Source organism: Phocoena sinus, chromosome 16 (assembly GCF_008692025.1).
Source record: "Phocoena sinus isolate mPhoSin1 chromosome 16, mPhoSin1.pri, whole genome shotgun sequence".
NCBI lineage: Eukaryota > Metazoa > Chordata > Mammalia > Artiodactyla > Phocoenidae > Phocoena > Phocoena sinus.
The window spans coordinates 41,559,516-41,573,962 of NC_045778.1; positions in this window are offsets into that span (position 1 = coordinate 41,559,516).

The following is a 14,447-nucleotide window of genomic DNA, read 5'->3' on the forward strand; positions in this document are numbered from 1 at the left end:
GTGACACCTGAGTATAAACCTGAATAGTATCAAGGAAATGTATCTAGGGGAAGGGTTTTCCAGGTAGAGGAAATAGGAAGTGAGAAAGGCCTGAGGTGGAAAGCAGTTTCCCTTGTTTGAGCAGGTGTTTACAAAGTGGGGTCCTTGAACAAGCAGTGTCACCATCATCAAGGAACGCGTTAGGCAAACTCTGGAATTGGGCACTGCAATCTGTGGCCTAGGTAATCCTAATGTTACCTAATGTTTGTTGAGAAATACTGTTTGAAGAACAACAGGGGAGAGACTTCCGGGAAGAGTAAGACGCGGAGACCACCTTCCTCCCCAAGAATACACCAGAAATACATCTACACGTGGAACAACTCCTACAGAGCACCTACTGAATGATGGCAGAAGACCTCCCAAAAGGCAAGAAACCCCCCACGTACCTGGTTAGGGCAAAAGAAAAAAATAAACAGAGACAAAAGGATAGGGACGGGTCCTGCACCAGCAGGAGGGAGCTGTGAAGGAGGAAAAGTGTCCACACACTAGGAAGCCCCTTCGCGGGCGGAGACTGCGGGTGGCGGAGTGGGGGAGCTTTGGAGCCGCGGAGGAGAGCACAGCAACAGGGGTGCGGAGGGCAAAGCGGAGAGATTCCAGCACAGAGGATCAGGGCCGACCGGCACTCACCAGCCGAGAGGCTTGTCTGCTCACCCGCCGGGGCGGGCGGGTCTGGGAGCTGAGGTTCCGGCTTCAGTCGGAGCACCAGGAGAGGACTGGGGTTGGCGGCGTGAACACACCCTGCAGTGCGCCGCGGCTAGCCAGGAGGGAGTCGGGGAAAAGTCTGGACCTGCCGAAGAGGCAAGAGACTTTTTCTTCCCTCTTTATTTCCTGGTGTGCGAGGAGAGGGGATTAAGAACACTGCTTAAAGGAGCTCCAGAGACTGGCGCGAGCTGCAGCTAAAAGTGCAGACCCCAGAGACAGACATGAGACGCTAAGGCCGCTGCTGCCGCCACCAAGAAGCCTGTGTGCGAACACAGGTCACTATCCACACCCCCCTTCCAGGGAGCCTGTGCAGCCCGCCACTGCCAGGGTCCCGGGATCCAGGGACTACTCCCCTGGGAGAACGCACGGCACGCCTCAGGCTGGAAACGTCATGCCAGCCTCTGCCGCCGCAGGCCTGCCCCGCACTCCGTGACCCTCCCTACACCCGGCCTGAGTGAGCCAGAGCCTCCAAATCAGCGGCTCCTTTAACCCCGTCCTGTCTGAGCAAAGAACAGACACCCTCCGGCGACGTACATGCACAGGCAGGGCCAAATCCAAAGCTGAGCCCCTGGGAGCTGTGAGAACAAAGAAGAGAAAGGGAAATCTCTCCCAGCAGCCTCAGAAGCAGCGGATTAAAGCTCCACAATCAACTTGATGAACCCTGCATCTGTGGAATACATGAATAGACAAGGAATCATCCCAAATTAAGGAGCCGTGTGGATGAAAGGCTCCTGGTGCTGCAGCCAGGAGTTAGTGCTGTACCTCTGAGGTGGGAGAGCCAACTTCAGGACACTGGTCCACAAGAGGCCTCCCAGCTGCACATAATATCAAATGGCGAAAATCTCCCAGAGATCTCCATCTCAACGCCAGCACCCAGCTTCACTCAACGACCAGCAAGCTACAGTGCTGGACATCCTATGCCAAACAACTAGCAAGACAGGAACACAACCCCACCCATTAGCAGAGAGGCTGCCCAAAATCATAATAAGTCTGCAGACACCCCAAAACACACCACCAGACGTGAACCTGCCCACCAGAAAGACAAGATCCAGCCACATCCACCAGAACACAGGCACTAGTACCCTCCACCAGGAAGCCTACACAACCCACTGAACCAACCTTAGCCACTGGGGACAGACACTAAAAACAACAGGAACTACGAACCTTCAGCCTGCAAAAAGGAGACCCCAAACACAGTAAGATAAGCAAAATGAAAAGACAGAAAAACACAGCAGATGAAGGAGCAAGATAAAAACCCACCAGACCTAACAAATGAAGAGGAAATAGGCAGTCTACCTGAAAAAGAATTCAGAATAATGATAGTAAAGATGATCCAAAATCTTGGAAATAGAATAGACAAAATGCAAGAAACAGTTAACAAGGACCTAGAAGAACTAAAGATGAAACAAACAATGATGAACAACACAATAAATGAAACGAAAAATACTCTAGATGGGATCAATAGCAGAATAACTGAGGCAGAAGAATGTATAAGTGACCTGGAAGATAAAATAGTGGAAATAACTACTGCAGAGCAGAATAAAGAACAAAGAATGAAAAGAATTGAGGACAGTCTCAGAGACTTCTGGGACAACATTAAACACACCAACATTCGAATTATAGGGGTTCCAGAAGAAGAAGAAAAAAAGAAAGGGACTGAGAAAATATTTGAAGAGATTATAGTTGAAAACTTCCCTAATATGAGAAAGGAAATAATCAAGTCCAGGAAGCACAGAGAGTCCCATACAGGATAAATCCAAGGAGAAATATGCCAAGACACATATTAATCAAATTGTCAAAAATTAAATACAAAGAAAGCATATTAAAAGCAGCAAGGGAAAAACAACAAATAATACACAAGTGAATCCCCATAAGGTTAACAGCTGATCTTTCAGCAGAAACTCTGCAAGCCAGAAGGGAGTGGCAGGACATATTGAAAGTGTTGAAGGAGAAAAACCTGCAACCAAGATTACTCTACCCAGCAAGGATCTCATTCAGATTTGATGGAGAAATTAAAACCTTTACAGACAAGCAAAAGCTGAGAGAGTTCAGCACCACCAAACCAGCTCTACAACAACTGCTAAAGGAACTTCTCTAGGCAAGAAACACAAAAGAAGGATAAGACCTACGATAACAAACCCAAAACAATTCAGAAAATGGGAATGGGAACATACATATCGATAATTACCTTAAATGTAAATGGACTAAATGCTCCCACCAAAAGACACAGATTGGCTGAATGGATACAAAAACAAGACGCATATATTTGCTGTCTACAAGGGACCCACTTCAGACCTAGAGACACATACAGACTGAAAGTAAGGGGATGGAAAAAGGTATTTCATGCAAATGGTAACCAAAAGAAAGCTGGAGTAGCAATTCTCATATCAGACAAAATAGACTTTAAAATAAAGACTATTAGAAGAGACAAAGAAGGACACTACATAATGATCAAGGGATCGATCCAAGAAGAAGATATAACAATTGTAAATATTTATGCACCCAACATAGGAGCACCTCAATACATAAGGCAAATATGAAGAGCCATAAAAGGGGAAATCGACAGTAATACATTCATAGTAGGGGACTTTAACACCCCACTTTCACCAATGGACAGATCATCCAAAAAGAAAATAAATAAGGAAACACAAGCTTTAAATGATACATTAAACAAGATGGACTTAATTGATATTTATAGGACATTCCATCGAAAAAAAACAGAATACACATTTTTCTCAAGTGCTCATGGAACATTCTCCAGGATAGATCATATCTTGGGTCACAAATCAAGCCTTGGTAAATTTAAGAAAATTGAAATTGTATCAAGTATCTTTTCCAACCACAATGCTATGAGACTAGATATCAATTACAGGAAAAGATCTGTAAAAAATACAAACACATGGACGCTAAACAATACACTACTTAATAACGAAGTGATCACTGCAGAAATCAAAGAGGAAATCAAAAAATACCTAGAAACAAATGACAATGGAGACACGACGGCTCAAAATCTATGGGATGCAGCAAAAGCACTTCTAAGAGGGAAGTTTATAGCAATACAATCCTACCTTAAGAAACATGAAACATCTCGAATAAACAACCTAACCTTGCACCTAAACCAATTAGAGAAAGAAGAACAAAAAACCCCAAAGTTAGCAGAAGGAAAGAAATCATAAAGATCAGATCAGAAATAAATGAAAAAGAAATGAAGGAAACGATAGCAAAGATCAATAAAACTAAAAGCTGGTTCTTTGAAAGGATAAACAAAATTGATAAACCATTAGCCAGACTCATCAAGAAAAAAAGGGAGAAGACTCAAATCAATAGAATTAGAAATGAAAAAGGAGAAGTAACAACTGACACTGCAGAAATACAAAAGATCATGAGAGATTACTACAAGCAACTCTATGCCAATAAAATAGACAACCTGGAAGAAATGGACAAATTCTTAGAAAGGCACAACCTGCCAAGACTGAATCAGGAAGAAATAGAAAATATGAACAGACCAATCACAAGCACTGAAATTGAAACTGTGACTAAAAATCTTCCAACAAGCAAAAGCCCAGGACCAGATGGCTTCACAGGCGAATTCTATCAAACATTTAGAGAAGAGCTATCACCTATCCTCAAACTCTTCCAAAATATAGCAGAGGGAGGAACACTCCCCAACTCATTCTACGAGGCCACCATCACCCTGATACCAAAACCAGACAAAGATGTCACAAAGAAAGAAAACTACAGGCCAATATCACTGATGAACAGAGTTGCAAAAATCCTCAACAAAATACTAGCAAACAGAATCCAACAGCACATTAAACGGATCATACACCATGATCAAGTGGGGTTTATTCCAGGAATGCAAGGATTCTTCAATATACGCAAATCAATCAACGTGATACACCATATTAGCAAATTGAAGGAGAGAAACCATATGATCATCTCAATAGATGCAGAGAAAGCTTTTGACAAAATTCAACACCCATTTATGATAAAAACCCTGCAGAAAGTAGGCATAGAGGGAACTTTCCTCAACATAATAAAGGCCATATATGACAAACCCACAGCCAACATCGTCCTCAATGGTGAAAAACTGAAAGCATTTCCACTAAGATCAAGAAACAAGACAAGGTTGCCCACTCTCACCACTCTTATTCAACATAGTTTTGGAAGTTTTAGCCACAGCAATCAGAGAAGAAAAGGAAATAAAAGGAATCCAAGTCGGAAAAGAAGAAGTAAAGCTGTCACTCTTTGCAGATGACATGATACTATACGTAGAGAATCCTAAAGATGCTACCAGAAAACTACTAGAGCTAATCAATGAATTTGGTAAAGTAGCAGGATACAAAATTAATGCACAGAAATCTCTGGCATTTCTATACACTAAGGATGAAAAATCTGAAAGAGAAATCAAGAAAACACTCCCATTTACCATTGCAACAAAAAGAATAAAATATCTAGGAATAAACCTACCTAAGGAGACAAAAGACCTGCATGCAGAAAATTATAAGACACTGATGAAAGAAATTTAAAGATGATACAAATAGATGGAGAGATATACCATGTTCTTGGATTGGAAGAATCAACATTGTGAAAATGACTCTACTACCCAAAGCAATCTACAGATTCAATGCAATCCCTATCAAACTACCACTGGCATTTTTCACAGAACTAGAACAAAAAATTTCGCAATTTGTATGGAAACACAAAAGACCCTGAATAGCCAAAGCAATCTTGAGAGTGAAAAACGGAGCTGGAGAAATCAGGCTTCCTGACTTCAGATTATACTACAAAGCTACAGTAATCAAGACAGTATGGTACTGGCACAAAAACAGAAATATAGATCAATGGAACAGGATAGAAAGCCCAGAGATAAACCCACGCACATATGGTCACCTTATCTTTGATAAAGGAGGCAGGAATGTACAGTGTAGAAAGGACAGACTCTTCAATAAGTGGTGCTGGGAAAACTGGACAGCTACATGTAAAAGTATGAGATTAGAGCACTCCCTAACACCATACAAAAAAATAAGCTCAAAATGGATTAAAGACCTAAATGTAAGGCCAGAAACTATCAAACTCTTAGAGGAAAGCATAGGCAGGACACTCTATGACATAAATCACAGCAAGGTCCTTTTTGATCCACCTCCTAGAGAAATGGAAATAAAAACAAAAATAAACAAATGGGACCTAATGAAACTTAACAGCTTTTGTGCAGCAAAGGAAACCATAAACAAGACCAAAAGACAACCCTCAGAATGGGAGAAAATATTTGCAAATGAAGCAACTGACAAAGGATTAATCTCCAAAATTTATAAGCAGCTCATGCAGCTTACTAACAAAAAAACAAACAACCCAATCCAAAAATGGGCAGAAGACCTAAATAGACATTTTTCCAAAGAAGATATACAGACTGCCAACAAACACATGAAAGAATGCTCAACATCACTAATCATTAGAGAAATGCCAATCAAAACTACAATGAGATATCATCTCACACCAGTCAGAATGGCCATCATCAAAAAATCTAGAAACAATAAATGCTGGAGAGGGTGTGGAGAAAAGGAAACCCTCTTACACTGTTGGTGGGAATGTAAATTGATACAGCCACTGTGTAGAACAGTATGGAGGTTCCTTAAAAAACTAAAAATAGAACTACCATGTGACCCAGCAATCCCACTACTGGGCATATACCCTGAGAAAACCATAATTCAAAAAGAGTCATGTACCAAAATGTTCATTGCAGCTCTATTTACAATAGCCCAGAGATGGAAACAACCTAAGTGTCCATCATCGGATGAATGGATAAATAAGTTGTGGCACATAAATACAATGGAATATTACTCAGCCATAAAAAGAAATGAAATTGAGCTATTTGTAATGAGGTGAATAGACCTAGAATCTGTCATACAGAGTGAAGTAAGTCAGAAAGAGAAAGACAAATACCGTATGCTAACACGTATATATGGAATTTAAGGAAAAAAATGTCATGAAAAACCTAGGGGTAAAACAGGAATAAAGACACAGACTTACTAGAGAATGGACTTGAGGCTGTGGGGAGGGGGAAGGGTAAACTGTGACAAAGCGAGAGAGAGGCATGGACATATATACACTACCAAAGGTAAGGTAGATAGCTAGTGGGAAGCAGCCGCACAGCACAGAGAGATCAGCTCGGTGCTTTGTGACCGCCTGGAAGGGTGGGATAGGGAGGGTGGGAGACGCAAGCAGGAAGAGATATGGGAACATATGTATATATATAACTGATTCATTTTGTTGTGAAGCTGAAGCTAACATACTATTGTAAAGCAATTATACTCCAATAAAGATGTTAAAAAAAAAAAAACAGGAAGCAAAGGTGCTGAAGCATGACAAGTGAATGGGAAAGTTTTAAGAAATGAAGTCTGGGCTAAATAATGGAGGACTTTGCAAGGCTCTAGTAAGTCCTTTGGATTTTACAAATTTATCATACATTTTCCAATCATACTACAATAGCATATTCATCCTCTAAAGATAATATAAAGATAATCACATTCTTAAATGGCAACATAGTTTATATATATGTATACACATACACACATATAAGCAAAATTTGTAATGAAACATAACTATTTGCATAATTTGCAAATAAGTTATATCTGCTGAAATTGCTGAATTTATGATAAATACAGCTGATAAAAATTCTATATAAAGGGTTGAGTTGTAAGGAAAATATTTACAAAGAACATGTAATATAAAAACTTATATCATGGATACAAGCAAACTGACCTTGGATAAATATTTGTGCATGAGGGTCAACCTAAGAAAGTACACTACACTCTTGGATCTGGCATGGGATTTGTGTAATTTAAAAGCACATTAAACAGAGTGAATGAGCACATGAGCCCTGGAGACCTCAGCTTACAACCAACAACTTTAACTAGAACTTACATAAATTATCCAGTGTCAAGACAACCCTATCTCTTATATGTTTGCACCTGCTGGCTGCCTAAAGAAGCAACTAATCTTTTCCTTTGTTTCTAAGCAAAAACTAGTACCTTATAATTTCATAAATTCAAGTTTATTTCCTAAAGTATGCCATCAGTGAGTGTCTCCCAGGAAAGAGAGTAAAGAACACTGAAGCCACCCTGACAGTGTGAGTGAGAAAGGATTGATCCAAGTTCCATCACAGTAACATGATTTGGGGTTCTGTTGGTTTTGAACCGAATGCCAGAAATTACTAAACAGGTAACTTAGCAGCTATTTTAATGTCTCAAATTCCACCCTCTCTACTCCTTCATTTTATATAAGGGACTTGAGCATCTGTGGATTTTGGTAGGGGGAGTGGGGGATCCTGGAACCAATCCCCCACCACCACCCCCTGTATACAGAGAGAAAATGATATTTTGGAATATCCGTGACCCCATCTCTCTAGTAAAAAGGTAACACTAATTTAACTGCTATACCAGGACTAGGTAAAGTCCCTTTTGATAATAACTAAAAACAAAAGTGCTTCTTCCGATAAATGTAAAGTGAATAGAAACCAGTTTTCATGCATAGACTGGCAACTACATATGATTTTTTCATTTGTATAGGGAGACATTACACTCTGTATCAATTTTGTTTTAAACATGTTCCTTAGGAAATAGTTACTCTGAATTTTATTTTCCAAATAGACAGTTCTTAACACATTAATATAACCTTTTTATTGTGCAAATGCATCACTTAAAAGGGGACTCTCAATCAGTCAAACTTTCCTTTCCAGGAAGAGAGCAATGAAAATGGAAGAAGAAAGAGCATGTAACAACACATTAACTACAGTAATAGTTACAGTGAAACAAACATAAGAAAACATAGAAAAGGCAGAATAAGAAATCTTAAAGAAAAAGCTGAATAAGAAATCTTAAAAGAGAATAATTAATGATTCTAAATAATACTAATTTCAATAGAAAGCAAAAAGCCTCTCTGTTGGCAACCTATTGTGAAAATTTCCAATTCCAGCCAATGTTCTGGCTGGAATGTTCTACATATAGGTTTTACCAGTGTTGAGTAGATACAGCCTAATCATTCCTCAGGCTCTAGTACTTCCTGATGCCTCATGATGGGGCACCTGTAGGAACTTCTTAGCACTGACATATAGGAAACCTGGAAATTTCTCCTGTAGAACTGATGTCCCATGGAGAAATCCTTGGTCAATAAAGAAACTCACTTTAAATATAAAGATAAAATAGATGAAAAGTAAATCTATGGGGCAAAGTATACCATGCTAATAATAAAGAAAGCAGGAGTAGCTATATTAATTTCAAACCAAAAGACAGAGCAGATTTCAAACCAAAGAAAGCTTCATCATTTACATACTAATAAAAGGTTCAGTTCTTTAAGAAGACATAACAGTTCTTACTGTGTGTCAATCTAACATAATACTGTCAAAATAAACAAGGCAAAAACTGATAGAAATGCAAGAAGAAATAGATGTATCCATTATCGTGGATGGAGACTTTAGCACTCCTGTCTCAGAAAGGAACATAATTGGCAGGCAGAAAATCAGTAAGGACATAGTCCAACTCAATAATACCATCGATCAACAGGATATAATTAACATACATAGACTACTTCAACCAACAACAGTGGAATATACATGCTTCTCAAGCTCATGTGCAACATTCACAAAGATACACTACATTATGGACCATAAAACACACCTTAACAAATTTAAAAGAATAGAAGTCATACAATGTCTGATCGCTGATCACAAAGGAATTAAACTAGAAATCAATAACAGACAACTGGAAAATCCCAAAATACATGGAGATTAAACAACATACTTCTAAGTGACACATGGGTCAAAGAAGAAATCTCAAAATATATTTTTAAACACATAAATATGAAGACAAACCTCACAGTTTGTGTGAGACAGCAAAAGCAATGCTTAGAGAAAATTTTATAGCATTGAATAAATATATTAGAAAAGAAGATCTAAAATCAGTCATCCAACTTTCCACATTAGGAAACTAGAAAATGTAGAGCAAATGAAATCCCAAGTAAGTAGAAAAATAATATAGCCAATATTTTATAATAACTATAAATGGAATATAACATTTGAAAATTGTGAATCACTGTTTTGTACACTTGACACATATACTATTGTACATCAACTATACCTCAATTTAAAAAAGAATTAGAGCATAAATCATGAAATTGTAAACAGGAACTAGAGAAGAATAACAAAAGAAAAGCTGGTTCCTTGAAAAGATCAACAAAATAAGCTTCTACCTAGGCTAAGGGAAAAAAAACACACCAGTTACTAACATTAGAAATGAAAGAGGGGACATCACTACAGATACATGGAAATCAAAACAATAAAAAATGAATACTATGAACAACTCTAAGCCCATATTTGATAACCTAGACAAAATGGATTGTACTTTCAAAGACACAATCTGCCAAACTCACACAAGAAGAAATCAATGATCTGAATAGAATTGCATTTATTCCATAAATTAAATAAATAAATATAACCTTCCAAAATAGAAGGCACCAGGCTAGACGGGTTCATGGTGAATTTTACCAAACATTTAAGGGAGAAACTATACCAATTCTCTACAATCTTTCAGAGGACAGAAACTGAGGAAATACTTTCTCATTCTGTTAGGTCAGCATTATCCCAATACCAACACCAGACAAAGACACTGCAAGAAAATAAAACTTCAGACCAATATCTCTCATGAACATAGACACAAAAATCCTCAACCAAATATTTGCAAATCAAATCCAAAAAAGCATAGAAAAATTATACACCATGACCAAGTAGAATTTATCCCAGGTATGAAAGGCTGGTTCAATGGATTATGTTCAATGAACATAATCCATCACATCAACAGCCTATAAAATAAAAATCACATGATCATATCAGTACATGCAGAAAAAGCATTTGACAAAATCTAACACCCATCCATAATAAGAATCAGTAACCTAGGAATAGAGAGAGACTTCTCAATTGGATAAAGACTCTTCAAAAGACTAATAGAAACTCAAAGCTTTCCCACTGAGATCAGATACAAGGCCAGAATGTGGCCTTTCACCTCTCCTTTTCAACATCATGTTGAAAGTCCTTGTTAATGCAAGAAAAGAGAAAAAAAGGAATACAGATTGGGAAGGAAGACAAAACTGCCTTTGTTTGTAAAACACATGTCATTTATGTAGAAAAGTCAAAATAACAACAGCAACAAAATCCTGAAATAAGAAGTGATTATAGCAAGGTTGCAGGATACAAGGTTAATATACAAAAGTCAATTTCTTCCCTATATACCAACAATGTAGTGGTGGAATTTGAAATTAAAAACATAATTCCATTTATATTAGTACTCCCAAAACAAAATACTTAGGTATAAATCTAAAAAATAATGGATAAGATCTATATAACAGAAACTACAAAACTCTAACAAAATCAAAGAAGAAATAAAGGGAGAGGGCTTCCCTGGTGGTGCAGTGGTTGAGAGTCCGCCTGCCAATGCAGGGGACATGGGTTTGTGCCCCGGTCCGGGGAGATCTCACATGCCATGGAGCAGCTAGGCCTGTGAGCCATGGCCGCTGAGCCTGCGTGTCCAGAGCCTGTGCTCCTCAACGGGAGAGGCCACAACAGTGAGAGGCCCGCGAACCACAAATAAACAAATAAATAAATAAAAATAAAATAAATGGAGAGATATTCTATGTTTATGGATAGGAAAACTCAATATTGTCCTGATGTCAGTTCTTGCCAACTTGATCTATAGATTCAATGCAATCTCAATCAAAATCCCAGCAAGTTATTTTATAGATAATTTATAGATATCAGCACATTGATTTTACAGTTTATATGAAGAGACAAATGACCCTGAATAGCCAACACAATACTGAATGAGAAGAACAAGTTGGAGGACTGGTGCTACCCAACTTTAAGAATTTCTATAAAGCTATAATAATCAAGACAGTGTTGTATTGGTGAGGGAATGGACAAATAGATCAATGGAACAAAACAGCCCCGAAGTTCACCTCCATAAAAATAGTCAAATTATCCGTGACCAAGAAGCAAAAGGCAATACGTTGGAGCAAAGACAGTCTTTTCAATAAATGATACAGAAACAACTGGTCATCCACATGCAAAACAGTGAATCTAGACATGAACCTTAAACCCTTCACAAAAATTAACTCAAAACGGATCATAGACCCAAATGTAAAATATCTGTCTTCTAGAAGATACCATAGGAGAAAACTTAACATGACCTTAGGTATGGTGACACATTTTTTGATACAACACCAAGGATACACTCCATGAAAGAAATAATTGATAAGTTGGACTTCATTAAAATTGAAAACTTGTGCCATGAAACACAGTGTCAAGAGAATTAGAAGCCACAGACTGTGAGAAAATTTTTGCAAAAGATTCATCTTTTCCAAAATGGATAAAGAACTCTTAAAACTCAATAATAAGAAAACAACCCAATTAAAATGGTCTAAAGACCTTAATGGACACCTCATCAAAGAAGATATACTGGTGGTAAATAAGCATATGAAAAGGTTCCCCACATCATATGTCCAGGGAAATACAAAATAAAACAACAATGAGATACCACTACACACTTATTAGAATGGTCAAAATCCAGAACACAAATAACACCAAACACTGGCAAGGATGTGAAGCTCAGGAACTTTCATACATTGGTGGGGAAAATAGTCACTTTGGAAAACTCTTTCTTACAAAACTAAACACACTCTTACCACACAATACAGCAATTGCACTCCTCGCCATTTACTCAAAGTAGTTGAAAACTTATGTTCACACATAAACCTGCACATGTTTATGGAAACATTATTCATAATAGCCAAAATTTGGGGAAAAAAACCAAGATGTGGAGGTAAATGGATAAATATACTGTGATATATCTAGACAATGGAATATTATTCAGCACTAAAAAGAAATGAGCTATCTGGCCATGAAAAGATATGGAGGAAACTGAAATGCATATTACTAATCTGAAAAAGCTACATTCTGTATGATTCCAACTAAATGACATTCTGGAAAAGACAAAACTATGGAGACAAAAAATATATATACCAGTGGTTGCCAGGGGTTGGGGTGTAAGGGGACAGATGAATAGGCTGGGCATAGAGGATTTTTAAGTCAGTTAAAATACTCTATGTAATATTATAATGATGGTTATATATCATTATACATTCATCCTAAATCATAGAATGTACTATACCAAGAGTGAACCCTAAGGTAACTGGATTTTGGATGATTATGATGTGTCAATGTAGGTTCATCCTTGGTAACTAATGTACCATTCTGTTGACTGGTGTTGATAATGGGTAAGGCTATGCATGTTTTAGAGCAGGGGATATATGGAAAAATCTCTGTACCTCCCTCTCAATTTGGTTGCAAACCTAAAATTTCTTTAAAAAAACAAAAATTAATTTTTGCATTGTTTTCAGAAAAAAATCAACATTGAAATTTAAAAATATTGTGTATAACATCAAAAATATGAATTACATTGGGATATACCTGACAAAAGATGTACAAGGCTTCTACAATGAAAACTATGAACACTGCATAGAAAAATTAAGAAATAGAATCACCTTGTCCATTTATTGGGGAAGACAATATTGTTAAGACATTAGTTCTTTTCACATTCATTTATAAATTCTGTGCAATACAAATCAAAATCCCAACATGTATATTTGTAGAAATTTTAAAGCAGTTTTAAAACTTATATACAAGTGCAGAGGACATAGAATAGCCAAACTAACAGTGACAAAAAAGAAAAAAAGTTGGAGGACTCATGATGCCTGATTTCAAGACAATACAAAGGTGTAGAAATCAAGACTTGTGAGAGTAGGAGGACACAGACTAACAGAGAAATTCAGGCCCCAGGGAATATTAATCAGTGTGAGCTCTCCTGGACGTCCTCATCTTGGCACCAAGATCCAGCTCCACTCAACAGCCAGCAAACTCCAGTGCTAGTGCCCCAGACCAAACAACCAGCAAGAGGGGAACACAGTCCCACCCATCAAAAAAATTGAGATGACAAAAAAATATGTTACAGACAAAGAAGCAAGGTAAAAACATACAAGACCAAATAAATGAAGAAGAAATAGGCAACCTACCTGAAAAAGAATTCAGAGTAATGATAGTAAAGAGGATCCAAAATCCCAGAAATAGAATTGAGGCACGGATGGAGAAAATACAAGAAATGTTTTAAAAGGACCTAGAAGAACTGAAGAACAAAAAAACAGTGATGAACAACACAATAATTGAAAAATACACTAGAAGGAATCAATAGCAGAATAACCGAGGCAGAAGAACGAATAAGTGAGCTGGAAGATAGAATGGTGGAAATAACTGCTGAGGAGGATAATAAAGAAAAAAGAATGAAAAGAAATGAGGACAATCTCAGAGACCTCTGGGACAACATTAAATAAACCAACATTCGAATTATAGGGGTCCCAGAAGAAGAAGAGAAAGAGAGAGGGTCTGAGAAAATATTTGAACAGATAATAGTCAAAAACCTCTCTATCGTGGGAAAGGAAATAGTCACCCAAGTCCAGGAAGTGCAGAGAGTCCCACACAGGATAAACCCAAGGAGAAGCATGCTGAGACATATATTAATCAAACTAACAAAAATTAAATTCAAAGAAACATATTAAAAGCAGCAAGGGAAAAGCAACAAATAACATAAAAGGAAATTGCCATAAGG